The 27,015-nt window shown below is 44.8% G+C and overlaps 1 protein-coding gene across 2 annotated transcripts in view; it reads right to left on the reverse strand.

Annotated features, from left to right (window-relative positions):
- CACNA2D2 (calcium voltage-gated channel auxiliary subunit alpha2delta 2) overlaps positions 1-27,015 on the reverse strand; it is a 2,156,122-nt gene that overhangs the window by 429,618 nt on the left and 1,699,489 nt on the right. The gene's annotated exons all lie outside the window — the stretch shown is intronic.

A 27,015-nucleotide genomic window follows, 5' to 3' on the forward strand; every position in this document is an offset into this window, starting at 1 on the left:
AAGGCCCCAGGTGGCACTTGAACTGCCTGGGCACATTAGCGCATGTATGCAGCTTCACGCCTTGCCGCACCACATAGCATCCAGCTATCTTGGAATCTTGTCTCGAGAGGATAGCTCAGGGGCAACATGCTCGCCTTGGAAGCAAGACGACACGGAGCAACGCAGGTTAAATCCCTGGGTCTGCGCTTAGAAACCTCTGTGTATTAAGCACGTTATATATAATCTATCATATCATATCATATCTTGGAATTCACTGGAAACAGCAGCGCAAGAACAGTGCTGAAGTGGAATTGTGTGCTTTTAATTACCTCGATGCATCATGCAGAGCTTGTCCAAGGTGCTTTCCAAAATTATAAGTAGATCAAACAGTTGTGTTGTTTGCGTTCTGAGCTAAATGCTGCTGCCAAAGGAGCACACAAGCAATTGTAAGTATCACGCTCAGTAGAATCTGTGACGTACACCACTTCCCAGACAACGAGTTGTCTGTGATGTACCGTAACAAGAGCACTTCAAAGAGGGAGGTCTCTAGGTTCACCACGCATGCACAGAGATCATTTGATGGATCCCTCTTCAAGCCTGGAGAATATTTCAAAAGTAACTGCTCAAGGATTGATCTAAAATGCTTAGGGCTTTGGTTTCCCTCAGTCACCAGCCCCAAGACATGTATCGGGAGGACATAAGAACAGCAACTGCCCCCAGATCCTGATGATCATCGTTCTCCTATGGGGAGTTGGTTTATCCCCCTGGTCCTCCTACCACATGCCTCATGAAGCATCAGTACAAGAGATACAGAACAATGCACCCTATGTTTTCTCAAGACCTCTCTTATGAAGTTGTGCCAGTGTGCCAACAAAGGACAGTCACACCAACAAATCTGCTGCCAAAGTTAAAATGGAAGCAAGGTCATCTTCGAGCTTACCATACATGATGACCTCCATTATCGGCTATGCCACCAAGAGAGGATGGATTGAAAATCAAGTCCATATGTCCCAAGTGGTCTAGTCTATGCCAAGCTCCAACATCAAATCATAGGCATCAGGGCATCAGGGCCTTCCGCCAATGTCTCTCTCTCAATGACAGTCTCTTATTGAAGAGGGCCTGATGTAACAAACAAAACAGAAAAGTTCCTTTCCTTTGTCAGAGTTTTCACATTCACAAGTTCATAACTAGTAACTGTCATTAGGGCTCGGACCACGGGACCCCCTCGTTTGGGCTAAGACCCCTTTTCCACTATGTCCATAAATGGTCTCCCTTGTTCGGGCTCAGGCCACGGATCCCCCTCGTTTCAGCTCATACCCCTTTTCCACAATGTTCACAACTTGGCTCCCTTGTTCGGGCTCGGTCCATGGATCCCCCTTGTTCGGGCTCAGATCCTCTTGATATCAGAGTAGAAGACTTTCGAATGTGCAATGGGTTTTGCCTAAACTGTCGAAAGGACCACTTTGATTCACTTCGCACAATCGTATTTCACATCATTCTTCTCTTGTCAGGATACCTTACAGGGACCTTCGATTGAGCACATTCATAGTGCCAGACCACTCTGTCAATGGTATTGTATCTTTCTTTCTCAGGATCAAACTTTCATCAGCAGATTAGCTTTACTTGTGTCTTTCATCACCCACATATAACAACGTTCGTTACAGCTCTCATTATACAATGTCGCCGCTTGCAACCTTGACTTCAACACAGACAGATCTTGCATCGGTCTCCCCAACTCACCGGCTGTGTTGATCTCTGTCGCTTCTTTGTTCTTGGAGCCAAGGACGATACCACAGCGTCTGCTGCTCCTCCCCACCTTGGTCAGTTACACGGGAGGGCTCTCTGTATCTCCGACACAATGCACGATTCTTCAGTCTGGCTTCTTGGCATTATGCTTTTTGCCTTGAAGGTTTCTTGAAAGTAACACAGTCTTGCCGAAAAAGTCAAGGGTGCTTCCCTTGCTATGAACCCTTCGTGCTTTGGGGTCTTTCTCCCCGCATTCAGTTACCGACTCGAAACTGCTGTACCTTTGTGCGCTTAGCCTCGATCAGAATGTCCTCTCGTGCTCCGCCTTTTATCCGTTTGGGGAAGTGTAATGGAAGTCAGGTGTGAGTGATTGTTATTGGGACATGTCAGATACACTGCTCTGGTGTGAGTCTGTTCTCTCCCAGAGCGGGCTGTCCATGTAAAAGTGCTGGAGAAGCGAAAGGGAAGGGGAAGTTTCGCACGTATCCTACCTGGCAGGATGGGATAAAGGTGTTGCAGGGGAGGGATACCGCATCCCGCCAGCCAGTGTCCCACTCCCAGAAGACCCCTCACCCAGGTGATCCTCCCACACTGGCCCACCCCCAGAGTCTGAATCCAAAGGCAATGGCTGCACCCTGGTCACCTGAGAGAGAGATCCGCGGGGACTAGCAGGTGAGACACCTTCTGGTTTCTCATAGTATATATAGTTCATATGTATTTTCTGCATTTTTTATGCTTGCCCAAATCTAAATGAATGATTAGTAGGAGTGCCGTGGTGACCAGTGGGTTGAAACAGAAAATGGTGGATTCTGTGTCAGGGTTTCATTAGGGTTTTAATCACACAATAACGGGAGCTCAGAAGTTTACCATGATGATGCGGACCTCTTCTACCCCTTTACACTTTCATATTACCCCAGTTCGCTCACTCTCCGCTAGCTCCCAGTTTCAAAGCGCATTGATTTCAAATCCCTTTGTATTGTGCACTGTGCCTTCTATGGCACTGGTCCCGAATACCTGCAGGCTAAATTTCAGCCTTATGTCCTGTCATGTGCTCTTCAATCTGCGGATGCACTTATGGTCACAGTGCCGCGGTTTAAGTTGAGCAGACAGCGGTGAGGGGGATTGAGCTTTTGCTGTGGAACCACCTCCCCCATTCTATTCGGGCCACATTTGTCGTTTCGTCGGCTGTTAAAATATTTTTTATTTTAGGTATTGTCTTTGGTTCCTGTGTTTCTCTGCCCCTGCTCTTCCAGTTCTTAGCACCATGATGCCCTTGCCGGTGAGAGATGTGCTTAATAAATTCATATAATATAACATATGCAGAAGAAGTTCATCCAGTGATGTTTTTCCCTTTGGGATAACTACAAGTGCCAGAATTCTAAGCAAAACAGGACTGGCTGGCCTTCACACACATGCCCACAGGAGAATTGAGAGCTCTGAAGATCTTGCATGCCACAATGGAGTCATGTCATCTGAAACGCTTTGTTGCAACCCCAATTAAACAAATAATTTTCATAAATATTTGAATTGCAACGCTTCAAATAATAAGTAATGCAAAAGATATTTAAAAGAAAAAATAGGTCCATCACAAAAATGTATTTGGACTATATGCATTCAACATTAGCATCTCTGACAGTAGTGTGAACACATGCCATGCCAAATGCTAGAAATATACAGTATTTGCCCTCTACCTGGCATAGGATTCACCTGGTTGGTACTCACTAGTATTTACTAAACCTTCACCCAGATTGTGGGGCCTATGCCCCAGGTCTCCACACTGTCAAGGGCCCAAACCCACTATTGCTGTGTCCCCAGTTTGTTTGCTGTTGGTGGCCCTGTTGAGACCTCAGTCTAGGCTCTGACCACGTAAAACCACAAGTAAATCCAGTGTGTTCATGGACTTTTACACAAATAGCTCTGCTCCAAACATGAAAAGTGAACCATGTCCAGGAAGGATCAATGTTAAAATAACCAACAAAATAATAACGAGGCTAAAAACACTGAATTATCTTTAATCAAATTTCCAAAATTATTATTTATTTTTTATTATTTCGAAATGTAATGTGGGGGTAAACCCCCTGCAGTCCTCCTAAATCCCCACCTTAACATATTCCCTAACCCAACTCACTATCTATTTATTGCAAAAAAAATGCAAAAAAGTCTAAAAATTACATTCGTTATGTTGCAATTCGTGTTTTTCAGGCGACAACGTGCAGGAAGGTGCAGGCGATAACGACAGCATCTCTGATCACTACCACCAATGGCTGAAAACCGCTATAGATGAAGTAGCCCCTCTCAAAACAAAGCTGCCTAAGCCCAAACTCGGTTCCCCCTGGCTCAACGATGAACTCCTAGAACTAAGAAGGAAAAAAAAGCCCTCTAACATTTGTCCAGAAAAAACACTCCCCAGAACTCCAAATCAAACTCCAACAACTATCCAAAGCCTATAAACGTATTGTACTCTGCCACAAAGCTGAATCGTTCAACAACGCATCTCTAACGCGGCTTCCTACCCACCTTCCCCATCAATACTAGCAAAGCCTGGTGTACCACTATTCAGGGTGCGCTGTCCTCTAAAGTGAATACAATCCAAAGCAAAATAGCCTCGCAAAAAAAGCTCCTAGAGCTCACAGCTATTCCACTTCGCTGAAGTTACCAATGACCATGTCCTTAAAACAATAGCATCTCTTAAGCCGTCGAACTGCAAAGGCTACAGTTTCCCTGCTAAAGTAGTCAAAGACTGCGCCACCACACTAGCACCCATCATTACCGAATTTGTTAATGTGTCTTTTAACTCTAGCGAAATACCAGCATCCATTAAAGTACGATGGGTTACATCCCTACTCAAAAAACCTTCCTTAGACCAGACAATCCCTATGAACTACAGGCCCATTACAACGGTGCATTTCTCCTCAAAATCATTGATAAAATAGCATACACCCATGTACAAACCCACTTAGAACAGAACCACTTGCTAGGGGATAGGCAATCAGGTTTCCGTTCTAGACATAGTACCGTGATCGCCCTTCTAGACTTAAAAGAACATATGGACTCTATCAGGGATTCTGGTAAACTGTGCATCTTACTACTTCTAGACCTCTCTGCAGCCTTTGATTTAGTCGACCATGACAAACTATGCCAAATCCTAACCACTAACTTTCACTTCTCCAAGAAAGCCACTAAATGGATAAAAGCCTTCCTCTGTGACCGCACCTCAAGAGTCACCTTAGGTGATGAAGCAGCTGATCCCATCTCAGTACCTTTGAGAGTACCGCAAGGATCCTGCCTCTACCCTCTATGCTTTACAACGCCTATACGAAATTACTCTTCACGGCACTAGATGCCATGGGAGTAATTTATACAAACTTTGCTGATGGCACACAAATACTTATACCTATTACAGGCAACCTCGAACAGGACACAGCATGCATTAACAAAATCTACTCCCTCATCCAAAACTGGATGGCTAATAATAGTCTTTGTCTCAATGGAGAAAAAACAGAGAGCCTCATAGTCGGCGCCCCAGCCCGACTCAGCAACCTCCACCCTGACTACACATCCTTAGTGATAGACGTATCCCTATCACTATATCTCACAAAGTCAAAACATAGGTGTATACCTTGACTCTAGTCTCACCATGAATAAGCATATTAGCGCACTTGCCTCCATGCACGGAATATACTGCCATACTCATTACACTAAGTAGGCCTTTCCTCTCCACCGAAAACTGCCTCACACTTGCCAGAGACCTTATCCTAACGAAGATAGACTATTGCAACGTTCTACTGTTAGGTACCTCTAAAAAGAACTTAAACAAACTGCAGCCCCTCGAAAACAAAGCTCTTAGAGCAGCTTGTGATGTTAACAGAAGAGAGCAAATATCTCAACACAGAAAGGATGCTCACTGGCTTCCAGTACAAACTAGAATTCTCCACAAAACTCTTACTATCACGCATAAATGCGTCTCTGACAACGCCCCCATCTATCTCAGCCAAAGTATCTCTCGCAAAACCACGACCAGAACACTCAGATCCAGCGCTAATACCCACCTCCATATCCCACGCTTTACTACCTCCAGAGCAGGTAATGCAAGCTTCCCCACAGCAGCTCCTCGTATCTGGAACTCACTTCCCACACACCCTAGCAACGAAACCTCCTTCCCGAAGTTTAAGAAGCTACTAAAAAACGGTCTGTTTAACAAATACTAACCGTGCAAGTCCAACCCAGTATGTCTCCTCAGTCTGTATGATTCCAAATCTGCATGTACCTTGCTTTGTTTTGTGGAACCCACCTGTCTTTTCCATACCTATGCCCAAGATGTATGTAACTGCTCAAGATGCCTAAGATGTCTGTAGCCTACGCTGTGACACCTAAGGGCTTGGGCGTATAATTAAATGCAATAAATGAAATAAATAAATAAAATAAAAGAAAATGAAGGCCTAAGACACACTAATGGAGGCAGGAGGTGATATGGTTGCAGCCTCCTTTCATTACTAGAAGTTAGGTATTTGCTTTTATTCTTGATTGGACTCTGAATAAGGCAGGAGGCAATGTCGCAACGCCATACATGATCTTTTTCACCCAGACACTAGATTTTGTAGAATTCCTTATTTGGGCTGTATTCATCGAGTGTAGGCAATTCCCAATCCCACTTAACATGGCGGGGTTTTGGTCATATTCCCTGGGATCAACAGGAAAGTTAGGGAAAGAGGCAATTCTGTTGCCAAGAGCATATTTCTATCCCCGAAACTCCAAGTAGGGAGCCATGAATGTTATATCCCCAGTTTTGAAGGAGGCATTTTTTGCATAATAAACACAACATTGTGTCTTGTTCAGGTCCCCAGCTGCCAGAGCCCTGCCCCCCAACAAAGAACAAAATGATTGACTGTAAAAAAAAAGGCTGGACTGGACGTTCTAGAAAGGCAACTCTACCATCTGTGATGAATTGGGAACTGCACAAGGCCGAAAGATTGCCCATACGGACAGTTGTGCAAAGGCAATACAATAGACATAGGCGAAGGACATCGAGGCTAGGCCATGATATATAGGACAAACCAAAATGGCAAACCGGACAGGATAATAATTTGATTAGCATTCTCTTCATTTCGATGACATTTGGGGTATATTTAGATTCTGTTGGTGCCATTTTATCATAGCGACCACTGTTTTGAAAGCTTATTTGAATGGTTGAAACATGTTCTGGGGCTGTACACCACATGGAATAAATCCAATATTACAACAGAACGAATTGTCATTTGTATATTAACTTGCACAACTACTTAATAATTTTGCATCCTCAGCGCGAGTCACCTTTCCCGATCTTCTCATTCATGTTCTGGGAGATTTCTGTCTTTTTCTGCTTGACTTTGCCAATGATAACATCCGATGAGGGCACCAAAGGAGCAGCAGGTGTATATTTCTCACGTCTAGTCCATCCCCCGCTTGAACCCAATCTTCATTTTATTCAAATGCTATTTCTTCCGCTCCCAGTCATGCAGCTACCTTCACGCCATCCTTCCAAAACACTTGGGGCCTGATTCATGGCATTAACTGCGCAGTAAATAGGGACTTTGCGTGCCAGACCACACGCAAAATGCCGTTTGTCAATTCATGGAATCGATTGCGCAGGAATTTTCTGTACTTTGGGGGGATTTCACGCAGGCTCGGCATGTCTCTGCGCAGCTTATGTATACAAATTTACTAATTTTGGGAAGCTTTTTTTTACTTTGACTTATTTTTTTTAACATTTATTTTATTTTCGTCTTTGCATTTATGTGAGCGCACTTAGCCCTGAGGCGTCCATTCATTTATACATTGTGATATTTTTAATGCAACTGTATTTTTATCTGTGTTTTGTATTGTTCTATAATTTGGTTCATTTTCTGAAAGAAATACATATTACATTGTGATGCGGTTATTGGGTATTAAGTCACTAAGGCGTTGTATCGAACTTTCTAAACCGGTTTGGTAACTTTCATGTTTGTGTAATGAGATTCCATCGCCAAAAAGCAGTCGATTCGAACACAGATGGATTCCCATTCAGTTTCGCACAACTGCACACAGTGAAATACATTCACAAATAGCACACTCCCTCTTAAAAAGGCAACATTGTTCACGTGTTCACGTGCAGTACGGGCCATAACGTTTACGTCTTCATCACGTGCCCAAAAGGCCTGAGCCTACTTTGATTTCCGGTGCGCCTGGCCGCAGAGACAATTGATTACACAGCAATTGGATCTAAAGTCCCTAAGGCATTGAGAGCGCGTGGGCACCTCAATTGGCAACCAGGTCCAAGCTGATAAACCCTTTGCAATCAAACAGGCGAATGGAACAAAATCCCAAATACAGATATAAATGGGGAAAATAACACCAGTGGGCCCTGGATCAAAGCAGAGATAGTTTCAGTGACCTTTGACAGTAGCAATGCTGCACGAAAGCATTCACAAGCCTTGCCGAGGAACAACCATTCTATTAGAATACGGCCACTGGCCACCCTCAGAAGTTCTGATGCGAATTCTGGGCAGGTTCAATGGCGGTATAGAGCACCAGTACACACTTATGTATTGTACCAATGCATGTCCAGTGTATAATGACCTCCACACCACTGCTAATTCCTGGCCGAAATCACTTTCCCAGGGTTCTTTGTAACCCTACAAGTTCTGTTTTAGTAAAATCCGACACCAGGGACGTTATTTAGGGGTCGCCAGGGGTCGCACTCGTGACCCCCGAGGGCCCCCTTGCTACTCCTGTGGTCTCTCCTGCTACCCCTGAAAAAAATGTTTCTTTTTACAAATTGAAGATCCTGGGCTGTGGACAATGCCATGTGCCTCTTTGTTTCTGGAGTGGATAGATTTCTTGTTCAGGCTTCTTAAAAAAAACAAGGAGTTCCACAAATGTAACACTTTGAGTAGTGACCCTAAATAAGAAAGAATAGGAATAACACATCATTTGTCTTTCTGGAATTCTATACAATAATTGCTAGACTCTTTAAAAGTTTATTTCAGGCACACTTCAGGGGGTGTGCCACTGATTTAGTCTGTTCTTAAACGCCTCAAATTCACAATGCAGACAAAATCCTCCAAAAAGCATTTAGAGTAGAATAAGCACCCATTTCGGACTATGCATTTTGCTTTTCGCAAGCTGCAGTTATAGCATGTTTTTTCTGCTGATATATATGGTGCTCCATTCTTGTATGTCATGTTACAGTGATATTGTAACCATATTTTTCATAGCGTACTTAGAAACAATGCTATGTGATGCCACTTCCTGTTTTGTCAAGGGGTAAGCAGTCATGCTCCATTGCTTCCTGTGATGTCACTTTGGGGTGGGGTCAAATTACATCACTTCCTGTGATGTCATCAGAAGTCAAGGGTCATGTGATGTCACTTCCGCTACCCTAGGCATTTTGGTGAAATGACATACCTGGCTGACCCCACAAGATATGTATTTGAGATCCTTCACGCTGAGTCATCGGGAATCCTGAAGGGACTCCCGCACTGGACAATCTCAGGGCTTCACGAACCAGTGTAGGAGTAACAGAATTTCTTGCATAGCTCATAGATTGCCCCCTTGTCGCTCACCTCCAATTCCGTCCGGCCATTATTTCCTGCTCTGCGCTGCTTTACAGGCGCGCCATCCTAATGGCCTCTTCTGGCATTACTCTTCACCCATCTGTGCCTTCCTCTTTGCTGACAGCTTCCTTCAGTTTCCATTCTGCTGAGCTCACCTTCCTCACGTTGACGGTTATCCTTCCGTTTGGGTGGTCCTGCAGCCTGGTTCTTGCAACCTCCCAGCTGGATTCCTGTACTTCCAACTTTTGATATATTTTCACACTCTGGTTATTCATAATGTGACACATACCCCCCAGATGTTTTGACGTAGAACTCCCATGATCCTTCAGCTTTCAATATACTGGCCATGGAACATGAGGGCTGCTACCCAAAACATCTGGAGACCTGCTTAATGAACAAACCATTTGATATTATATGTAAAGCAACACAGGTTATAATAGCTTTATATACTCCACTCTGAGACCTTACATGGAGTTACAGGCCCGTACATTTTTCTAAGTGTCCTTGCTTCACTTGAGTCTTTAACTCTTTCTTCAGGGCTGTTCATTCCTGGTACGGCTCTCGGGCGGGGTCTACAAAGCTTAATTAACACATGGAAGTAAGTATTGACTTTCACTCGGCCAATCAAATTGCTTTGAATGCAGTCAATAACTACTGGTATTGACTGCAATCGAGCCATTCATACTTCAGAACCAGCCAGAGAAGCACCAGAAAAGATGTGTCTGCATTAAAGAAACAGCAATGTAATATCAAAGAAGGATTTCTTTAGTGAAAGGTTAAACACGGAACAATGATCGCACTTTTGTAAAGAAAAATGGGTCACACATTTTTCACCTAATGTAAGCTTCTGCTAACACTATTCCAGTTCAATCAAGATTACAATCAAAATGTTTTCCTTATAAAAACAATCTTGTAATTTAAATATTACAAAATAAAAATCACACATAATATGTTAAGATGTTCTATGTACTTTACCTTAATTAAAAGATTATGTTTTACTTCACCACTACAACTCAAATACCTGGATTGTTACTACCACTTTGTCTTAATAGCCTGATAGTCCTTGGTGGATAAGGGGCCATTATCGCTTTTGATTATGACCATTGTGTGATGAATTCGACCATCTGCTCGGTGGGTGTGCACTCTCCTGGGCTTTTTTTACATTTTATATGAAATTGAATGAGGGTAGGTCAACATTTGGAAAATCTGTGGGGCTAATCTACACACATTTTCCTATGCTATCTGCATGACCCGCATACACATAAACCGGAGTACTCTGGATGGACACAACCTACAGGCACAATCATCTCTGTCACATTTAGTTGGAATGTGGCACCCATGAGTACATCAATGCATCTCAAAAGGGGGAGGACAAAACCTTCCCCATGCCATGGCCAGCCTCATTAAATAACAAATGCTCCATGGATCTGCCCTATCTTTTGTTGGCACTACAGGAGGGTGGCAGCAATTAAACATCATTAGCATACTGATAGAGTATACTTCAAACAGGGCCACATGTGGCCTAGCTGCAGAGGCTATCAAAAGACACAAATACCCCCAACAACCTTTGATATTCACTGTGTCAACCTGTAGCCAGCTCACGGCCCGCAGTATCAAGAGGCCCGCAGTATCAAGAGCAGTGGAGTTTCATGTCTGGTACATGTGTTTACAGTAGGCAATCCCCACAGGGGGACCCCATTCAGAGGGTAGGAGTATGTGGTTTGATGGAGACAAAGTCTGTTCTCACCACAAATTCAAGGGAGACCTGCCTTTATTCAGGAACCACAGAGAGCTCAATTAACCAGAGACCCTTTAATCCACAACAGACATGATGATGGGTGAGACTTAGTAGTACATGTTTTCACCCCTTTACCTATCCTGTTGCAAAGCACTCTGATCATGACCTCACGCATAACAGAAGATTGTTGGTGGGGATCCAGGATTGGTACATTAAGGTTGGCTTAGCCTACACCAATCACTGGGGCCCATTTGGCATTAAAAGAAGGTTGAGCCCCTCTTTTGGTAGATCTGAAGACTTTGCAAGGAGTAATAAGAATTACTTATTCATTTGGACCCTGGCTGAAGGTACCGTTTGCCTTACAGTTTCGGCCAGCGAATGAAGGTAATGATTTTCAAACAGGGAAGCAAGATCTGTCCCCTAAACATTTCCCAGAGAAAAGAGGATGATACTGAATCCAGAGGACCCTTCAGCAGCTCCAGAACCGGTACCCAGCCAGCAGTGCCAGAGAGTCTCTAGACCAAACCAAGGACAAGGCCATTGCCTGCAACACTCTCCTCAGCTTTGCGCCATCCGCCTTAAAGGATGACACAAGCCCAGTGAAGAAGCTAGGAGGAGTGCATCGACAAGCATCAACCGTCACCCGCCTTAAAGTATATTTTTGAGCCAGTCAAGCCCCTCGAGCTGCAACCGACTGCACCACTGACTGTTGTCACGCGGCAATCACTAAATGTCTGAGACACCTCGACCAGTGCTTCAGACACACCAACCAGAACTGAGACAATGATTCCTGACCCCGAGCCACTGTGTAGGTCAGCCTGCAGCCATCCGTCCAGCCTCGCTCGCCGAACTGCCTGCCGCCTGATACCCGCAGCTGTCTCCCATTTTGAACTCTGTCGCAGAAGCTGCAAAGCACCCTGAAATCGACTCTACACTGTCAAACATCAAGAACTTCTACAAGGCAGGTACATTGTGGGTCTTTCCCTCTGGTCCTTCTCCAAAGGCCGCTTGAGACATTTTATGACCCATTGCTCCCTTTGTGCTTATACCAAGTATCCTTGAACTATTGCGACTAATTACTTTACAGACCACCCTCCTGTCAGTATCCAGAGTACATCCCTTTCCTTCTTGAAACTGTCTGTCGTCTGCATTCCTTTACAAGGTGGGTTGAATTTTGTAGTGTGCTAGATCTATCTGTTGTGATAATAAAAACCTAGATATTTGTATACAACCTCAACTGGACAGTCCCTTTTATCATTGGGTAATTGTATTTCCACTGTGTTGCTACGTCGACGTTACCAAAATCGGACATAGAGGTTTATAATTTGCTAGTCTTTCTAATTTGCTTGTCTTTCTAATTTGCTGTCACACATTGCCCCACTTACAGCATTAGGTTTTCCTCAATCAACTCTTTTGTTTTACTATAGTCACCCTTGGGTGTGCACATGCGGACGGGGACTAGGTGTTCTACAAAGAAACACTAGGTTAGTCTAAATGCATAACACAGGAAAGGCGGGCAAAGGAATGCCGGTGCACAGTTTTTAGTAATCAGATGTTGTATATGAGGCTTCAATCAGTCCCAGTACACCAGTAGTTCAATACTTTTATAACAAAGGGTAAACACACTATGAACAGTGCTCATGGCTAAGCATTTGCATATAATAAAGTTTTTGTTTTAAAAGCGACCTTTAAAAAATAAATATAGTCCTCATAAAGTGCACTTTATAATTTAAGTGTACATACAAGAGCCCTTACTTGAAGGCAGACTGGCCAGGGCTGTCTTAAAGTCCATTTGGCAGCAGATGCTGTGCACTGAAAGTTGTCTTCTCTAGGGGGTAGATGAAGGGAGCCCCAACCTCCTTCCTAGCCGGGCCGTGTATGCCAGAGGTGCCCCGGCACGTTCACCAGCAGTGTGTGGGGCCATGAGGGGGTTCCTGACTGGGCCGGTTATCCCAGAAGCTACCCGGTACTGTCTCCAGCAATGTGGGGGTGGGGGCAGCACAATCTCTTACAACCAGGCCACCTATGCCAGAAGCGTGACTGGGAATTCAGAGCGGGCCTGCCTGTGATGGGGCACCCACAATAGTGTTTTACTCTGTACTCCCTCCTCCTCTCACGTGGAGCAACTCATAACTGAGTGACCCCGCCCCCTGACAGAGGTGCTAAGGAGGCAGTAGTCTCCTTCCACAAAGGGTCTACCAAGCAGGGAGTACAAGCCATGAAGGATATAGATCATGGGGAGTCCATCTTCCTTATGTTGCACCCCTCCTGGCAACAGTGGCGGCGTCTCTCCTGGCCTCGGAGCACCCTGCATCAAAGCAGGATTAAGAAGGTATTTTTATTATCAGAAGACACTGAGCGGAGCGCGGGGCTCGACCCTCCTCAGTGAGGGTCAAGGAGTCTCAAATTGTCCCAACGGCGCTCTGCTCCCTCCCTTTAGAATTCCAATAATATTTTTATTTGAAGTGTTCCCAGCACGGCATGCATGCATGGGGAGCCTTCCTCTCAGGGTGCAGCCCTGGGGTAACCCGGCCAGTACCGCATGATAAACACATGCTTGCTATGTCCCTTGCAGGGAGCAGGGGGTAACATCTACTACGACCACACCCTAACAGTGATCCACTTGGCCTGTTCTCTCTGTACAGCACTCAGTTGCTTCCTTGCTAGGTTCTCACTCTATAAATCACATTCATTCATAAATTGATCCCAAATAATAGCACATTGAGCAGAAGCCAATGTGCACTTAGTAGCATCGTTGGCACATTAGCCATCACCCCTGACACATTGAGCAGCAGCTCTGGCAAAATGAGTAGACACCTGGAGCATTGAGCAGACCCTTGGTACAGAGGTTTATTTGTCAAATCTTAAATTATGTGAATTGTTTCTGGCAGATTGTGGGCAGGTCCTCCATAGCCCATTTTTCCTACCCGGCAGAGGTGTGTGAGGGGACTAGCAATAGGTATCTCCTGCTATCTAAGCCATCCTATTCTGGTGTTGATGGCCTAATGGCCAGTGCCTCATCTGCCTTACTCCCTCAGGGATCTTCTAAGGGCTCCCTGCAATACTCGTTCACCACATAGGATCAATGATGAGCAAAATGGTGCCTGCTCTCTCACACACTCATTCTCTCCTCTCGCTGATTTATCCCCTCCTTCACTCTCTACCCTGTCCTCCTCCTACCTTCTCTCTCCTTCTCCTCACTTCTCTCTCCTCCCACCTCTGGTCTTTCTCTCCTCTCTCTGTTTCTCCTCCTGCTAACCGGCCTCCTATTCCCAACTCCCTCTCTCTCTCCTCCGTCCCTCTGATCTTCCCAAACTCTTCCTCTTTCTCCCTCCTAGTACTAATTCCTTGCTTCTCCCATCTCATAGTATTCCCGCCTATCTCCAACCTCCTCCCCAACTCTCTCCTCTTCTGTCGCTCCAATCTTCTCCGACTCCCCCCACTCCCTTCTGCTGCTACTCCCACCTACTATGACCTCCCACTATGCTTACTTTTTCTCTCCTTCCACGCTCCTCTCTCTTTCACTCACTCTTCCCCTCTCTCTTTCACATGCTCTCTCCCAATTCCACTCTCACAATTCATAATCTACCTTCACTCCCTACTCTCACTCTCGACTAGCTCACCTAACCATCTAAACCACTCTCACAACCACCACTTCAGTTTCTCATACTTGGTATCACACACTATTACATACAATACATTACCTGCACTCATATCCACCAACCCCACAATGTTCTCAGCACATTGCTCCACCATCCACCCACTGCCAGTACTTGCAGTCCACCACAACTCCTTTTGATTTCACCGGAAGTGCGTCTTTGTGCAGGGATTTTATACCCCCTGCCTTTCCTGACCTTCACCTTCTCACCTATTTCCCATTGCTCCTCTATGTCACCTCTCTGCTCTGGCAATCTAGTTGCATCCTTTCCTCAAGGGCAGGGTTACAATGTCATCCTTGGCCCTTCACCCTTTTCACTCAAAGGTGTTTGGGCTGTCATGGTGGCCCGGTCTTGCTGGCGTTTGACAGGCGGGTTGCCATAATCTGCACTGGGACACTGGTGTTCGTGCCGGTGATCTGGATGACATTGCTGGTGGGAGACTCTTGTCTGTGTCTTTCTCTTCTTGGTTCACTCGAGAGGGGCTGCATTACCTTCTGGATCTTACTTATTTGTTTATTTGTTTCACACATGCTTAAAACCCGACAGGTACCAGGGCATGAAAAAAAACACACAAGACTTGTGGTTCTAAATGACCAGAAAATAGACTAGAAGATTGTGTGAATGACAGTGTTACCAACAGTTGCAAGCAAGGCACACTCACTGGGGTTCAGGGGCTTCCCTCACAACTCCCCCACCATGCCTCGGGGTAGGATCTGCTGTGGCATACAACTGGGTAGCCCACCTACCCTAGGTCTGAAGGGGTCGGTTGAGAGGCTGAATATGTCAGAATACATCATCCATAGCTTCTGCCCCTCCCCCAACTCAATACTGCACAGGTGAGAAACATTACTCACTAAAACAGCCATATCATCCTCATCCAAGGCAGGTACAGCAGGAGATGGACAATTTAAGCTGAAGATGGCACGAGTAAACCAAACCAACGTATGACAATACTTTGCATTAGACACGAAGCATATGTGCACTCAACATGAAGAATGTGAACACTAGGTAACACATGTATTTATACATGAGGAATATTAACATGGCATCCAGAAGACATGAAGAATACTGACATAAGCAATGTATAAACTGAATTCAACATGAATGACAAGTGAATATAGCTCACTAACATAGAAACACAACAGTGATGGGCAGCCATCTTTTCCAAAATGGAACCCACAACATGCTTCTAAGTAAGCGAAAAGCCTCAAGGCTTCACGAGAACTCAAAATGCTGAAATAATAAAATACATATCCATGCTGATCTCGGTCGGTAGCTAACAAACCAAGCCAAGGTTACCATGAATAAGTGAGGTTAGGAATGGAAAAGGGAAAAAACAAAATGATTGCCAAGACACAAGCAATATATTCTCAGATTAATTAAGAGTACAACCAGCCTTTGTAAGCCAGGTGCAGGACAATTATAAGCCAAAGGACTCCATGAAGAAGAACCCTAGAATGTCCCAGTGGTAAAAGAAACCATAACACTCACATTAATATTAGCTAAAAATTCTAATAAATGCAGGGTGAAATAATTCCAAACACAGTCCCATTACACGTGACCCCTAATTGAAGACCATTGTCTATTCATAAGGAACAAACACAGATAAGACACCTGCCTTACTCCTTACACATATCCCCAGACACAAGAGGCCACACAAGGCCAAATACAAAGAGATCACCCTGGCTCATGGCCTAGAAATGAGGGATGGTATCTTCTTTAAAGATAGCAGTCCATGCCAAAAAACAAAAACTCTGCATTTAAGTAGTTTTAATAAACCAGTAAATTATTTTTTGATACACAGAAGTTGCAAGTTTCTGACAGTTTTATATATTTTGGGGTTCCCTTTTTCTAACAAACCCTCTAAAGAGAGGTTAACTGTTTATCTGAAAAATAAAGCTGAACGTTTAGGCTCACAGATGCACCTGATTAACAGAAAATATGGGACATTTTCGGTCAAATCGTTAGTTTGTTTTTATATCAGAAACATCATGCCAACATTATTAAAGGGTTTAGAGGTGATGCAGCAGACGATAGTCTCAATAATGTATCTCCTGGAAGGTAAGGTTTGGAGGAAGGCATTGAATATTCTGAATTGTTTCCCGATACATTGCATGAGATACAAATTGGGCTTTATCTCCCTTGGCGATAGGCTTGAGTGGAAATATTGGTCTCGCATGTCGAAATTCTAAGATGCAATGAAAAATTCTCTATACGAAGACATGGGTTATCTGATAGAAAGGGGAACTAATATTAGTCTGAAACAATTTGTGAATCTGTGAAAAGAAATACTAGAGAAACTGGGTTATACATTTGAAGATATTCCATTGAAATTAATGGTTATTAAAAAAGCCCTGTATGTTGCAGATTTTAGTTACACGATAGAGAGGTTTCACAGATATCCCTCTATGCAACAACTTTATCATGAACATAAAAAGGTTGGTACCCCCTGACCTATTTCAATTTATTCCTGAACGAGAAAGGGCCAAATCAGTTTTTAAGGTTCTGGGCCTTATTACGAGTCCGGCGGTAGCCGTGCCGGTAAAACAGGCAGGCTGCTGCCGGACTCGTGATGAATTACCGCTGCCTGACTTGCCGGAATAATCGGGGCATTACAGCCAGGCGGTGACAATTGTTACTCCCCATTCCCATTCGAGTCCCATAGGACTCAATGGTAATGGGGAGGACAAGAGCACCGGCACTGTGTGCAACAGTGCCGGTGCTTCAGTCAAAGTCTGCTGGCAGGTGCCGTTCCGCCTACCAGGGTCAGACCTGGTGGTCGAAACGGCACCCGCCAGCAGACGCGTAGATTGTCGGTCCAGAAACAACAGTTTGTCCAGACCGGCAAACTTGTAATGAGGCTCTCTGTTTTAGTATTCTTTTAACAAGGGAAGTTTTAATAGAAAGGAGGATGCAGTCAAAACATTTTATAGGTAGTTTCTATAATGATCTGAATAGCGTTGAAACTTTAAACCACCTTGTGGTAGTCTATCCAATGTTATATTTTAAAAGTCTGCTGCATTTTACACATTTTATTTATAACCCGGAATTTATAGATTTTGAGAATTTTTGGTTTTACTTATTGTATGGTCACTCAAATAATGGAATTTTCTCACTGTTAAACTTGCTAAATGCAATCAACTTAGGTAGTGCTGACCTTTGAGTATTGTATATGTCGAGTTCTTGTTAAACTAATACATATTTTTCTATTTCTGAATTTCCTCATCTGCATGCCTTTTAGGATCCTTTTCTGTGTCTCTTTTTTGGAAATGAAATTTCAATGTTCTTGATCATTGAATATAAACAAAGTTTTTTTTTATTTCTGAATCCAGCTTTTTTAATGGTGTTGTAATACTGTAAAGGTATCTTATGTACCAAACACAAATAAATACAAATACAAAATAAAAAAGATTAGTTTTTCAACCAGGTAGCATGTCTGCTATTGGCCCCTAAGAATTTGACTGAGACAGTGCCCCATAGGGTTCTATCCACTTGTGGCCTTAAACAAATGGACAGAGTTGCAGGTAAGCCCACCATCCACTTCTAGCCCAAGCTCTTCCTTGCCCAGCACTGTGCCCCGTCTTCCAGCAGTGCCTAGTGTCGGTACCATTATGGCCGTGACCCTACGCACCTCTAGTCCCTCTCTGCCTAGTGTGTAGCCCGGTTCTACATCCAAGGATAGAGGCACCTGACTGATCACTTCATCCATGGTGGATGCTTTCAAGGTCGTGTTGCAGGAGACCATTGCGACACCACATGAGCATTGACCTATGTCCTCCTGAGACCCGTCTCTGGAGAAAAGCCTACTGTGATGAATCCTGTGGAGTCATCACTGATTCCCCGGCAAAGATCTCCTCCCATGTGGCCAGGGGACGGCAGTCGCTACCTGATCCTGACCCTGGGGGCGGTATTATGAGGGAGGATCATGTGGGAGGAGATGGCTGTTGGGGAAAGGTGGTGAATTCATCAGTAGAGATGCAGTAAACTTCCCATCCCATAGAAGAAGACCTCGTAATTCCTATATTCCTCATTGCTAGTTGTCACTATAAAAGATACCTCCTGTTGTAAAACCCCCAAGGCCATGCCTGCAAAATACTCTAGGCCGAATACCATTCATACCTCATATACACATAACATATGTTTAACATCTCCCGTCTCTGGTGTTTTTGTTTTTAACACAAATCCTAAACAATATCACTTTAAAAGTCCCAGAAATTCTATGGATTCCACCCCCATAAAGTCTCAAGTACTGAGACGAGGAAAAGGAAGAAATAGTTAGCGTAGATTGCCAGAAAAACCATGCTAAACAAGCAGACTAGTTGTTGCAATGAAGCCCAAGGGATTTTAAAACGGTGTCTGCATTCAGGGAACTGGAGAAGAAGGAAGCAGAACGGAGGGAGAAGGCAGCAGCACAGGAACAAACTGTGCTGGAGAGGGCAGGAGCTTGCAAACTGCTGTTCACAAGCATTACCTACCAGCGTGGTGCAAGGCCAAATGAGACACAGCAGGCACTGTGGGAGAACCGTCAAGGAGCTGGCAGCTGCAGCAGAGCTACCGGTGATGGAGACATGCCGAAAAGCAGCAGTCGTACAGGCAAATGAATGCAAAACTAGCAGGAGAGCTGGAAGAACGTCTGCAGTACAAAAACACTGTCCCAGAGAGGAAGCTTCATCGCAGAAGCATGCAACGGTTCTGGAATGCTACCAGATACCGGTGAGTCTGCCCTGAGATATTGGGGACCCCAGGGCGTACCGAAAGGCATGTCAGGAAGTATGAAACTATTTTGAATACCAACCAAGTAAAATAGGGGGGAAGTTGGAGCAAGTATTACCACAAATAAATGAATAGTAATGAAGACGTTACAAGACTGAACTTGAACAAGTCGCCATATTTGAGCTATCAATGCGGGGAACTTTGGAACAAGTAGTACCTCAAGCCAATGAAGTATAGACACAGTGAACAAAAACAACTGTGCTATTCTACAAGACAGTGAACTTAGAGAAGACATCCTGGTGAAAGAAGTACATCAGGCAGTGAGCATTTGGGGTGAAGATACCTGGCAAGGAAGCATAGCAGGGGATCTGCAAGACCCCAGAAGTGGATTCCTGGCAGGGGAGTAAAACAGGCAATCAATTTGAAATATGCAGAATAATAAGATATTGTGGAAAGATACCTGGCAGGTGAGTATACCAGGGGATCGAAAGAACCTACTAAAAGGATTCCTGGCAGAGGAGTATACCAGGAGGTCAACCTTAAGAACTGTGTTTGAAAAAGACACTTTTACCATCCTATCTGAGTAATCCAGGAGAAGGGAACCACCCTATCTATCCAGGTTTTCTCCTTGCAAAAGACTATTTTTGTTGGATTTATCTACTTGTGTTAATTGCAAACACTTTTTTCAAAACTTAAGTCAGGCATTTCCTTACTTCGGACAGTTTATATAATTTTGACAATGCATCATGCCGGTTCTAGGAAGGTTTGCCAATTTTCTTTTTGCAAATTTATTTGCTGAACTTGCCTTGCTTTTACCACAAACAATGGGGAGAGACACTCTGCAACCTCCATTCCCTTAGTATATACCTTACCCAAACTCATGGGTAAATGTTTGTGGTAAAAAATATGGCAAAACGATTCGACGTAATTGCCATTTGCCAAAGTGTGTCATAACATCAAGTATGCACAGAGCAACATCACTGCTGCTGATGTAGTTGAGACTGAGAGAATGGACCCAGAAACCACCTTCCTTTCAGGAACTGGTCCGGAAGCTGTATAGTCTTGAAGAAGAGATGTAGACACCATGTCAAACCTACATAGTTACCTCATTTCTCTGTAGAGGAGGTCACAAATAAAGACTGCACTCCAGTCGCCCATTTTGAAGTACCAGGAACTTTCACACCAAAATATGTGACGTATGATGAGCAGATAAATCAGCAGAGAGCTGCAGTAGGGCTCTGCTCAGTACCTATCAGAAGAGCAACACCTATTGAAGTACCGATACCAAGAAAACCATGGACAGTGAGGTATCCATTAAGGAAACCTTCCCAGCAAATGAGATGAAATAAAGATTGCCTAAGTACAGTCCCGGAAGAAACCAAAAAGGTCTTAATGGATGATGAATAGTGACGTCACGAGGACCCGGACTGACGTACAAATAGAAGAAATGACAATCCGAGAATGACACCCAGAGACGAAACGCCATGAATAAGGATGTCGTGAACCTAAAAGGGTAGAGCGATGTTGAAATATAAAGAAGCTTAAGCTGTAAACAGGATGAAGATATTCAACCAGCTAACACTTGTACATATGCTTGGAACCGCAAGAAAGCTAAGAAAACAATGCAGCTTTCAATGCTAAGTAGAAGAATAGTGCAGCAAGCGCCATTATACATAAACTACCTCAAAACGAAGCACAGTATTATAAGTGTAACTCCCCTTTGCAAACGAAGCAGAATCAACCCAGGTTTCTAAAGGCCGAATGAGCAGAAATTCATATTCAAGTAAAACGAGGAGAAACGGCTGAATCGAAACTCGGCAGATGCAACTTGTGCCAGGAGAGCCAAGGTCATACCAATATAAGGAACAAACAGTGGCTACATATAATTGAAACTTAAGAACAGAATATCCTGTCTCTGAAAGGTCAAGATAAGGAGGCGTAGGCAGGTAGCAATTTGAATAAGAATCAATGCACAAATTGAGAGAAACTAGACAAATTTACGGTGTGGGAAACACGTGACCATCCCAGCGAGGAGAATCAGGAGTTCACACCTGTGCTTGGCATCCCCCACGCAGAGATAGCAGAACTTTCCCAGACAGAAGATGCAAGTTTCGAGGCCAACCACAGTAACATAATTGACACATAGTTGTTGAAGTGATGATTGATTGTAACCTTAATTGGAGAAAGGCCGGGTAACTAGGGGGCACCCTGCACCTGGCTGACCATTCTACTTGCTGCTAAGCAAAGTGGAAATTTATGCATGAGGTTGGTGCCAACCCAATCACAATGGACCAAATAATCTAGGGTTTATAGTTAGTAGAACCAATGGGACGTTGTACTTTTAGTGACGTCTACAGTAGTCATCTTTGAAGGAAGGACTTAGACGCCCACCTGACAATGTTTACCCAATCCCCTCTCACTCCCTTACCATATACATATATATTACCTATATTAAAGTTACCTTTTTCTAACCAATAGAATTGCATATCAACTTTTGAGTGTTATACGTCAATTATGACGAGTTTTCAGTATAAATGCAATGACTTTTAAGAAGCTCATTGGAGTTGAAGCGAGAAGGACGATCGCATCACTGCTGATTTCCATGACTCCCCGTTTTTTGTACTTGTCATTAAACGGACTCCCTTTGCCAAACCATTGAGTTGTCCTTATTGATTGGTGTTGGAGTAATACATCTGCACCCCATCCATCTTAAGGGTGCAGCTCTCTCGTCTTAAAGTACTTTTGGAGCAATCCTCGGCTCTATGGGCCGGTCGGGGGTGTCCGGAGTACATCTCCATATTCAGAGCTAAAGTATGGCCTAACACATCAGGTGGAGGAGCACCAGACCAACCAGGCCATGTGCTGCAGAGGGCAACAGCCAAGAAAAAACATGCTTTCTGTCATCCAGGCCACCAGAGTGCAAAAGAGGCTCTGCACCATCATCCCAGGTGAGGGAACACACCAGGCATGTTCAGGATCCAAGTCAGCCCTGGCAGTACCAACGGAAAACTGCACTGCTCCAGCCGTGGCAGGAATGCCACACCTTCCGTACAGCCAAAACTCACCAAATTACATCTAAGTTGCAGAAATATTCTATGGCTTGAACACCCCAGCACATGTAATGGAGGAAAACGCCAACGAGGACCAGGAAGTGCAGCACCTCAATTCCCTAGAGTGTTTTGCTCTGAACAAGTAGTGACAAAGAACATCAACTCTGCACCACTAGACGGACCAGGTTTTCAGTGGCACCACTGGTGGATAAGCCATCTGGTAACCAGAAACCGTCCATACTGGCTAGTCCACCTGAGAGGAAGATCGCCTCTAGTCTCAGTAGCAGCAGGCATAGCACACCAACATCTTGGGGTCTACCTGAAGGGTAGGACCACCAACCACCATGACAGTTACCATAGTTGGATGGTAGGCATGAGTGCTACTACATAGCGTTTCCAAATTGACCATTGTGTACTGGCCATTTTACAGGAAACACATTGTGCATATACCATTGGAACCCTTGGTTAGACTGAACCTTCTTAGCATGGGAGACAACCCCTGCACTATCTGGGGTACAACATGCGCGTCAGACTGTAGTTTCTATGTGATGTAGCCAGAGTCAGCACCCCATTGACACCCTAGCCCTGGTCTGCAGCAGTCAGAGTGAGGAACCCACAACACCATTGGTGAGTGGAACCAATTCCTTTGATGTTCAACGCACTGGTTGTACTATGTCAGGAGAATACTGGACCATGATATGCCAGCACATTATCCATATACCAGCAGCTATACCTGCAGAGAGAGATCCGGCCCACAGCTCCACCAGATGGATTTGTTAGAGATCTTTGCACCACCTGGTTCTGGCAGATCAGTATCCCAGCACACCAAAGTGATGGTTCCTGGCAGGGTGCGACTCAGTGGGAAAAAATGCCCAAGACATCTGGTTAAGGATACGCCACACCATGGGGAGCTCTCAGGGAGTTTAATGGTACAGCGGACACTGGTGACAATGGATGGCATTGACCTGAAGACCATGACGGTACCAGTCATAAATGTGAACAATTGGACCATCCCCTTACCAGGATTCACCATTATAGCACAGTTCCACCTTACCACATCTGGAACCCTAGCGAGTGTTGCCACCTGCCCATCTGAAATGGCATTTGATCCGAAGACCTTGAATTTGGAGAATCACTGATCTCTGAAAGGGACAAGGACCAGCTGATGGAATAGCGCACGCTGCATGCTGAGGCTTTCCCCACAAGCCCCTGAGACTACGCAAAGCCCATGGATTGGAACACTGGATCCATATGAGTGATGAGACGCCCTTCAGGGGCCAATTGCAATACCTGGACTCGGGACATGTGGAGTATGTTTGCTACCACTTGGATGGTCTTCTGCAGGCAGGTATCATCCAGGAGTCAGGAAGCCCCTACACTTTTCCCATCATCATCGCCGGGAAGCAGAATAGGGTCTCCAGATGCGCATGGACTGTTTTCAGCTTAACACCCACACTATTCTGGACCAATACACCTAATCTTGAGTGGATGAGACATTGGAATGCCTGACAGGGAGTAACTGGTGTTTGTCCCTGGACATGCAGGGTGGCTTTTATCATATCATGATACATCTGGTGGACTGTGAGAAGACAGACTGCATCTGCCTCCTTGCATTCTAGGAGTTAATCATAATGCCACAGGGGATTTCAATCTCGCCAGCAAAATTCCATTGCCTTGTGGAGAAGATGATCAGTGATATAAAGCGCCTAGAGGATGCGGTCTTCCTCAATGACAATTTTGTTTGGCAGGACCATGGAGAGAAATAACAGGAGGCTCATGAAGGTGCTCGTTGTCCTTCCAGAGCAAAGGTGGAAGGGCAGTGTGGAGAAGTGGCAGTTTTTCTGCAAGAGCGTCAAGTTCATCAGACACATCACCTCCTCGAATGGCATCACCATGGATCTGGCAAAGATGGATGCACTCCTCACCTAATTACACAGCCTAAGACCCTGAAGGAGTTGCAGAGTTTCCTGGGATTCTGCAACTATCATCGGTGGTTTGTCATGGGATTTGTCAACATCACCAAAACACTGTGGACATCACCGAGGGATACCAACCTACTCAGAGGACTACTGCCAGCTTTATGGACGTGTACCACCCATGGGAGTCCTTCTGTGAGAGCTGGACCGAATGATGCCACGAGAGGTGGACAGGCCAATGCTAGAAGGCCTTCAAGGAGCTCAAGCAGACCATTACTCCAGCATCACTCTTGGCCTGTGAGAATCCTCAGTTGCAATACATCTTGCATGTGGATGTGAGTCTGCAGGGATTGGGAGCTGCTCTTTACTGCAAAATTAGTGGTGAGATGAGACCGCTCACTTTCAACAGCCGAGTCCTGCATGTGCTGGAGAAGAACTACCAAGTCCACAAGTTTTAAATTTCTGGCATTAAAGTGGGCTATTACAGAGAAGTTCCAAGATTACCTCCACGGAGTCACTTTCATTGAAAGGAAAGACAATAACCCTTTCACGCATGTCTTTAACTCAGCAAAGTAGGATGCAACCAGACAATGGTGGCTTCTTGTATGGCCCACATACAACTTTAGATTACAGTACCAACCTGGGTACAGTAACACTGATTCAATGCCCTCTCTTAGAGGCCTCATGCTCCACCAGGCAATACAGCTGGATGCATCTCTTGAAGGAGGTTTTCTTCAGCATGCATCGGTGCTATCACTCAGGATGCGAGTCAGCAGAAGCCGGACCGAGTGAGGTGTGTGGAGTACTTGAATCCACAACTGAGACTGTGCCAGCCATTTCCTGCAACATTATCAGCCTGGAGGTATCTGATCTACTGCGTCTTACCCAAAATGAGATCCCTTTGCCTCAACAAGCGGATCTTGGAATCACTCCATTCCTGACAACGCAGCAGAGATACTTGGAGATGTCTTCTGAGATATAGAGCAGGCTACAATGCTGAGGCAGTGGAAAGCGCTTGTACAGAAGGGTGAAGTCCTGTACAAGGAAAGCAAAGTTGAAGACCAAGTGTTAAATCACCTGGTGCTACCAGAGTGATTCTGACAAGCTATATTGTATGACATCTAGGTCCAGCATTGACATCTCAAGAGCCACAGAACCTTTGATTTGACCCTTAAAAGATTTTTTTGGCCCACATTATCTGCCATCATAGAATATTATTGCCAGCACATGCACCAGGTGTGTCACCAGGAAGCCTGCAGCTCGGCCTGCAGCATATTTACATCACAATTACTACATCACTTCTGCCAGTCCTTATGATGCTCATGGAGGCAATTATTTCACCTTAGGTCTCGCGCTTCTTGTAAGGGAATGCGCTTTTGCATTCTTTTCAATCTGGCTTTAGACTCAGGATGGGCACATAATCAGTCATGGTCTTGCTGTTAGATGACTTTGCACTGCTTCTGTACCACAGATACGTCGGGGTGTTCATCCTCCTAGACCTCTCCACGGCCTTCGATACAGTTGACCATGTGACTCTTTTGTAACTATGGGAGGAGGCCGGCATCTCTGGAACTCCTCTTGCCCGATTCTCCTCCTTTCTATCAGATGTGTGCATTCAGTGTTTTGGAGGACCTGTCGTTCTGCTCTGACTTCCCCTTCCTACGGTGTCCCTCAGGGGTCCTTTCTTTTCCCTTTTCTGTTTAATGTATATCTTCTTCCATTGCCACATCTCATTGCTCACCATGGGGTGCATTTCTATACCTACGTGGATGACACGCGACTGGTGTTCTGCCTCAACTCACCAGTGCTGGAGCCGCCAGGCAAACTTAAAATGTATCTCTCAGAAACAGGGGACTGGATGGTAGAAAACTGACTAAAACTGAATGGGGAGAAAACCGAGGTCTTGTTAATTGGCTCCTTTAACCCCAATTTTGACTGGAGGTAAGAGTTTATACCAGGCTCCCTAGGGCAATGCCCCACCCTGAGTAGCTCAGTAAAGAGCCTAGGGTGAAGCTCTTGACCTCCGGCTCGAGAGACGCCCAAGTTACCGAAGTCTGCAACTCCGGCTTTGCCAAATTGAGAACCATTTGGAAGATCCTTCCTTTTCTTACTCCCGACTGTAGAACTCAGGTCATCACATCCTCTATTATGGGGGCACTTGACTACTGCAACAGGATATATTTGGGTGAAACCACATTTCAGATCCAGCGGCTGCAAGTCCTGCAAAATTCAGCGGCACGCCTGGCACTTGATGCACCATATCTCATCAATGCAGACCATGCTACACCAGCTTTGCTGGCTCCCGGTGAACTCCTGTGTCAAATTTAAGATGCTGTGCATGACTCGTCATGCAATGTACAATGTAGGGGGGCAAAATATTTAAAGTTAAAGGTGTCTCTGTACCAGCCTAGTAGGGCTCTTCGCTCTGCATCTGATAATTTGTTAAACATACACCATTTTCAGAGAGCTCGTCTTGATGGATGCACTTTTTCATTCTTGGCTCCATTTTTGTGGAACACTCTGCCTGCAACATTGCATGAAACTATCGACCATGTCTGCTTCCGTAAGGATTTCAAAACATATCTGTTTTAACGTCTCTGTTTTCCATTGTTGTGGTCTTTCTTGGTTCTCTGTTTTTCCTCT

This window comes from Ambystoma mexicanum, chromosome 2p (assembly GCF_040938575.1).
Source record: "Ambystoma mexicanum isolate Mex_15411 chromosome 2p, UKY_AmexF1_1, whole genome shotgun sequence".
Classification (NCBI taxonomy): Eukaryota; Metazoa; Chordata; class Amphibia; order Caudata; family Ambystomatidae; genus Ambystoma; species Ambystoma mexicanum.